The 6383-nt window shown below is 38.4% G+C and overlaps 1 pseudogene; it reads right to left on the bottom strand.

The window, feature by feature from the left end:
* Positions 1-5149: 5149 nt before the first annotated feature.
* On the bottom strand, positions 5150-5472 carry LOC122736766 (annotated as a pseudogene).
* Positions 5473-6383: the final 911 nt, after the last annotated feature.

The raw sequence follows: 6383 nt of genomic DNA, 5'->3' as shown, positions 1-6383 counted from the left end.
AGAAATGTTGGGAATGCTATCCTAACCAAGACCAAAATTCATTTAATGATTTTTTTAGGAAACTCAAATCTTAAACCTGTGTCATTTGATGACTCAGCAAATTCTTCTTTAACTTTTAATGGCAAATGACTGACTTTTTTATTTGAGTATGATATGAACACAATTTAGTTTTTTAGCAGCAAAATTTGAAGGGAAGTATTTCTGAAATTGTGTCTTTAGGCACTTCAGATGATCAATTATAACTTCTACTATTAAAACTTTGGGAAGGTTATTATTTTTTTTTTTTTTGCTTTATTTGTGGGGCAATGAGGGTTAAGTGACTTGCCCAGGGTCACACAGCCAGTAAGTGTCAAGTGTCTGAGGCCGGTTTTGAACTCAGGTCCTCCTGAATCCAGGGCCAGTACTTAATCTACTGTGCCACCTAGCTGCCCCTGGGAAGGTTATTTTTAATTATAAAATCATCTGTAGCTGTAAACATTTCTAAAGAACCATTTTCTACCCTATTCTTTTACATGTTAACTTTTTTAGTAAATCTTTCAATTTTGTCTTTTAACATAAATATGGTACAATTTCTTCATTAAAGTGACATGTTTAAACCATTGAGTTTTTTTTGTAAATATCCATCAAATAACAGTTTTGAAAGCCATGTCATTATGAAAACAATTAACAAAATGGGATTTCTGCTCACTCAAAAATATAATCTTTCAGATTCAATAATCTCTTTAAATTTTGCCCTCTTAAAGATCACCTTACATCTTTTATATATAATAAGCTTTCATATATTATTAATTGTATTGTATTATATTGTATCATATTGCATTACATTATATTACATTATTATATTATGTTTTATATTATAAATCACATATATCATATATTATAAAATAAATTTTTATAATTAGAGTCCATATTTTTGCAAAGGCTTGAAAACAAATGACTGTTAAGGACATGACTTTTTTTAAAATGTTCTTTAAAAAAATTATTTAGAATTTCCAAGTTACATGTAAAAAAACACAAAACAATTTTTTACCTTGATTTTTTAAAACTTAGTGTTCTAAATTTTCTCCCTCCCTCCCTATTCAACCCTCCCTATGAAATCAAGCAATTCAATATGTCATACATATGCAGTTATGCAAAACATCTTCACATTAGTAAAGTTGTGAAAGAAAATAGACCAAATAACTTTAGAAAGTGGAGATAACAAATAAAATTTTACTTCAATCTATATTCAGATACCATCAGTTCTTCCTCTGTTGATGGTTGGCATTTTTTTCATATGTTCTTGTAATATCATCCTGCTTATCATTTCTTTCACAATTACCATTGCTAACTGTATTACCTTCCATACTATTTTCTCCCCGTGATATTTACTCTATTTTCCTTCACTCTTTGAAATTGTGTTGTTTTTTACTGCCCCTTCCCCCTCCCCCAATCTGCCCTCCCTTCATTCACCTCTCCACCACCTTATCCCCTTCTTCTCCCACTTTCCCTCAGGGCAAAATGTACTGCTATACCCACTTTCATGTGTATGTTATTCCCTCTTTGAGCCAATTCTGATGAGAGTAAGGTTTACTCACTCCCCTGCTCCATCTCCACCTTTCCTTCTACTCCATAAGCTTTTTCTTTTTTCTTTTATGTGAGCTACTTATCCCCAGTCCACCTATCCCTTTCCCTTTGTTCCACTGCATTCCCCTTACCCCTTAACTTTATTATTTTTATTTTTTAATAGAATTTTATTTTCCAAAATATATGTAAAAACAAATTTTAACATTAATTTTTTAAACACTTTGTGTTCCAACTTCTCTTCCCCCACTCCTTTAATGTAGAGGCTGCTAGATCTTGCTTTATCCTTATTGGAGCTCCACAGTATTTTAATTCCTTTTTTCTAGCTGCTTGCAATATTTTCTCCTTCACCTGGGAGTTTTGGAATTTGGCTATAATATTCCAGGAGGTTTTCCTTTTGGGATCTCTTTCAGGAGGTGATTGGTGGATTCTTTCAATTTCTATTTTAGCTTCTGCTTCTAGAATATCAGGGCAATTTTCCCTCACAACCTCTTGGAGGATGGTGTCTAAGTTTTTGTTTTGGTCATGGTTTTCAGGTAGTCCAATGATTTTCAAATTATCTCTCCTAGATTTATTTTCCAGGTCAGCTGTTTTTCCAAGGAGATATTTCACATTGCCCTCTATTTTTTCATTTAATTGGATTTGTTTTACTGTGTCTTTGTTTCTCATAAGGTCACTAGCTTCCATTTGTTCAATCCTTATTCTTAGGCAATTATTTTCATCAGATAATTTTTTAATCTCCTTTTCCATTTGGCTTTTCAAACTGTTGACTTTTTTCTCAAGACTCTCCTGCATCGCTCTCATTTCCCTTTCCATTCTTTCCTCCTTTTCTCTACATCTTCTTTCTATCTCTCCTACTTTCTCTTCAAAGTCCCTTTTGAGAGCTTCTGTGGCCTGAGACCAGTTCATATTTTTCTTGGAAGCTTTGGATGTTGGAGCTTTGACTCTGTTATTATCTTCTTCTTCTTCTTCTGAGGTTGTATTGTGGTTAACCTTTCCCCCAAAGAAGTTTTTGATGGTCTTCTGCTTTCTCTGACTACTCATCCTGGCTTGCTATTTCTTGGCTGTTTAGTCCTTCTTAAAGTGCTTCCAGGACACACTGTTCAAGCTACAGTGTGGCCTGGGCGATGGTTGGGTTTCTTCTCAGCCTGCCTGGCCTAACTTTCATTTGATCTTAAACTCTCCAATGGGGGGTGGTGGTGGGGGGGGCTGCTTCTCGGCTCCACTCCTGTTCTTAGCTTCAGAGGGTCCCAGGTGTTTGGGATTGAGGAAGGGAAGGTTTTAATCTCACCTGGCCTGTTCTTAGGTCCAGAGATAACCTCAGGCCTATTTACTATGAAACCAACCAGCAAAGCTTTCTGTGGTGTGGTTCTCAGCTTCTGATGAGACTGCTCCCCTGCTCCCCTCCCTGACCTGCACCTTCAGCCACTCAGGATTTCTTCCTAGTTGCCCACTGGGGTGGGACATTTGAATCCTTCCCCCTAGTCCACTGGTACCCCTGCACTTACCCTCTAGGGCAACCGTTCAGCCCGACTGCACGCTTGGTTCCAGAAGACTCCTGTGCTGCAGCTGATTCAGAGGCACTGGGGCAACTTCCTTGGGTGGGTGTCTGGTGTGTCAGCCCGACTGCGGGGTTAGGCTTTATTTGTGGCCCACCACGGCCCCCTGAAATCTATCTATAGCTGGAGAAAACTCTCAGCCAGTATTTTTGTGTGTTTTTCTGCCCTGAGGGTTATTTTATTGCTGTTTTTGGGGAGATTGTATCGGGAACCCTGTGAATTTAATTTCTTTCCTCCACCATCTTGGCTCACCCCCTTAACTTTATTTTAAAGATGTCATCATGGGACAGCTAGGTGACACAGTGATCAAAGCACCTGTCCTTGACCCAGGAGGCTCTGAGTCCAAATCCAGCCCTGGACATAAGCCACCCCACCCCATCTGCCTCACAAAAAATAAGAATAAACAGAAAAATAAATGCTTTACAGATATCATCCCTTCATATTCAATTCACATCTGTGTCCTCTGTCTAAGTATAGTCCTTTCAGCTGCCCTATTACTGAGAATGTTCATATGAGTTAGAAGTATTACCTTCACATATAGGAATGTAAACAGTTTAACCTTTTAATATCCTTCATGATTTCTTTTCCCTGTTTACCTATTCAGTTCAGGTCTTTTAATCACAAATGCCTGAAAGTCCTCTTTTTCATTGAAGTCCCATTTTTCCCCCTGAAAGATTATACATAGGTTTTTCTGGATATGTGATTCTTGGTTGTGGCCCCAGTTCCTTTGCCCTCTGGATTATCATTTTCCATACCCTCTGGTCCTGTAATTTAGATGCTAATAGATCTTGTGTTAACCTTACTGTAGCTCTACATAATTTTAATTCCTTTTTTCTATCTGCTTATAATATTTTCTTCTTGACCTGGGATCTCTGGAATTTGGCTATAATATTCCTGGAAGTTTTCCTTTTGGGATCTCTTTCAGGAGGTGATGAGTGGATTCTTTCAATTTCTATTTTACCTTCTGCTTCTAGACTATCAGCACAATTTTCCCTGACAATTTCTTGGAAGATGATGACTAAACTCTTCTTTTGGTCATGGTTTTCATGTAGTCCAATGATTTTCAAATTATCTTTTCTGGATCTCTTTTCCAGGTAAGCTCTTTTTCCAAGGAGATATTTCATATTGCCCTCTATTTTTTTCATTTGTGTCTTGGTTTCTCATAAAGTCACTAGCTTACATTTGTTCAATCCTAATTTTTAAGTTATTATTTTCTTCAGAGAGTTTTTGTATCTCCTTTCCCACTTGGCTTTTCAAGCTGTTGACATTTTTCTCATGACTATTTTGTATTTATTATTTTTTAATCAATCCACTAGGAAAATGTGACATAGCCTTGAAAGACTGAACAGGAAGGCTATGTTAACTGCATTCAGTAAGAAGTTGGTATAAAGAAAACAAGATCTTTTCCAACACAATGCCTGGTGCTGACATGACTTTTAATTGACAGTGAAAACTGGGTAATTGGTGTCAGCTGCCTTCTGTACTCCAGGGTAGAAAAAAGCTCTGCCTTGCAATCTGCTTATGCCCCAGAATTTTAAGTTGTCTTCCTACCCTTTCCTGTTCTCTGAGGCTCCTCTTAACTTATTTCTGTTGAAGAGGGCAAATCAGCAGGACCAGGGTCAGGTATCACATATTTTTGTCCTTTGGGGAAAACTAACTTTTCCCCAAACCAGTCATCTACCATTCCCTTAAGCAAGAGACTTAAGATTGTTTTGCATGAAAAGAGGCTTTCTTTGGTCTTACCTAATATTTATTTCATGTTAGTCTCAAAAGAACAATTTAACTGAAATGTTGCCCTTGTAGTACCTTCAGAGAAGAGAAAGAAATGGTAACATGAACAGCAGTGCCAGAGAAGCTAAGGTGAAGGAACCAGCTTCACATGCTTGGTGGGAGATTTCCCTCTTGCTTGGTGTCCCAGTTGAATGCTCCATTTTTTCATTCTTAAATTTTCACTGAAAGGTAAAAATTTCCATAAATTTTAAAAAGCAGACTCATTCTCCCACCCTGGATGACTACTGACAACGACTCTATTTTGCAATAGATGCCAGGGAATTCTTCATCTTCTTAGTCATGGTGGAGATAAAGTGCATATGTCATCGACACATTTGGTCACACAGGACTCCAGGTGCCTCTTCACTTGCTGTTCTTTGCTCCCAGCATCCATCAGGTCTTTGGCTTTGTCATTGCAGTGCATGGTACATCGAGCCAGATGGTCCTGGGATTTTTCTAGTTCGCTGGTCACAAGGGCCTGTGCCTGGCCCAATGGTGCATGGCAGTGCTCAATGCACTGATGAACCTGTTGCAAGGGGGCCTGCATATCCTCACAGCAGCTGGCACTGCATTGGAACATGGTACCCTGCATCTTGCAGATATTCTCCCACTCCAGCCCCTTCAGCATGGTGTCTACCACCTCCTACACCTGTAGCTGCTGTGACTCTGCCATGGTGCACACAACCACCCCCAGGCCCTATACCCTGCCCTGCCCAGCTCAGCCGAAGCACAATACCCAGAAGTCCACATGGAGCCCCAAGAATGAACCCGCCCCCCAGATGAAGAAATTAAAGCTTTCTACAGCCATATGAAAAAAATATTCTCAATCACTACTGATTAGAGAAATGCAAATTAAAATTACTCTAAGGTACCACCTCATACTTACCAGATTGGCTAATATGACAAAAAAAGAAAATGATGAATGCTGGAGAAGATGTGGGAAAATTGGAACACTAATTCATTTGTTGGTGGAGTTGTGAACTGATCTAACTGTTCTAGGAGGAATTTCACACCATGCTCTAAAGGCTATAAAACCGCACTTGCTTTGACCCAGCAATACAACTACTACATTTATATTCCAAAAAGAGATCATTAAAAAAGGAGGAAAGACCCACATGTACAAAAATATTTATAACTGCTCTTTTTGTGGTGGCAAAGAATTGGAAATTGAGGGGATGCCCATCAATTGAGGAATGGTTAAAGAATTTGTGGTATATGAATGCAATGGAATACTTTGTGCTATAAAAAATTATGAGTGGCAGATTTCAGAAAACCTGGGAAGACTTAAGTGGACTGATGCTTAGAGAAATGAGCAGAACCAAGAGAACATTGTAACAGTAACAACAACATTGTGTGATGATCAGCTTTGACAGACTTAGCTCTTCTCAGCAATACAATGATGCTAGAGAATGCCAAAAGACTTATGATGGAAAATGCTCTCCACATCCAGAAATAGAACTATGAAATCTGAATGCAGATTGAAGCATACTG

Source organism: Dromiciops gliroides, chromosome 1 (genome assembly GCF_019393635.1).
Source record: "Dromiciops gliroides isolate mDroGli1 chromosome 1, mDroGli1.pri, whole genome shotgun sequence".
In the NCBI taxonomy this organism is placed as follows: Eukaryota; Metazoa; Chordata; class Mammalia; order Microbiotheria; family Microbiotheriidae; genus Dromiciops; species Dromiciops gliroides.
The sequence above is the reverse complement of the archived record's forward strand: the minus strand, read 5'-3'. Positions and strand labels throughout refer to the sequence as shown.